Source organism: Penaeus monodon, chromosome 29 (genome assembly GCF_015228065.2).
Source record: "Penaeus monodon isolate SGIC_2016 chromosome 29, NSTDA_Pmon_1, whole genome shotgun sequence".
NCBI classification, from domain to species: domain Eukaryota; kingdom Metazoa; phylum Arthropoda; class Malacostraca; order Decapoda; family Penaeidae; genus Penaeus; species Penaeus monodon.
Window position 1 is genome coordinate 30024041 of NC_051414.1, and position 528 is coordinate 30024568.

The window sequence follows — 528 nt, forward strand, 5'->3', positions numbered from 1 at the left end:
AGTGAGGAAAGAACGGTCTAGAGGCGATGGTCCTTAACCTGAGTTTGGTCCCAGAGTAAGAGGAGGTCAGTAGATCTCCGTCTTTGCAGAGCGCCATCTATGGGTCACGCGTAGAGAAAATCAAAGCTATCTGCCAGGCTGTGTGTGTAGGCAAACCTTTGACCGTGAGTGTATCTTGAGTAAAGGGGGTGGTGGGGATGGTGTGCGTGGATGTGCATTTGTCCTTTATCGTGTTAACACGCTTGCTTTACGAAGACTTTTTTTTTGTTTTTGTTTTTGTCCGTTGATCAGATTTATCATCAGTGAGTCACAAAACTGTGGCGTGTGTTTTAGTTTGGTTTCCTTTCAGTTGAATAGACAGAAAATGTCTTGACATTGAAAGTATTCTGTAAAGCAATTATATATGCCATAAACATTACCCTCTTATGCGAAATAATTTCTACACATTGTCAACGAAGGCAAGGTCAAAGGTCAAAGTAATAATGATTAAGAAAAAAATCTATATAATGCTGCAACGCACGGTGTTAC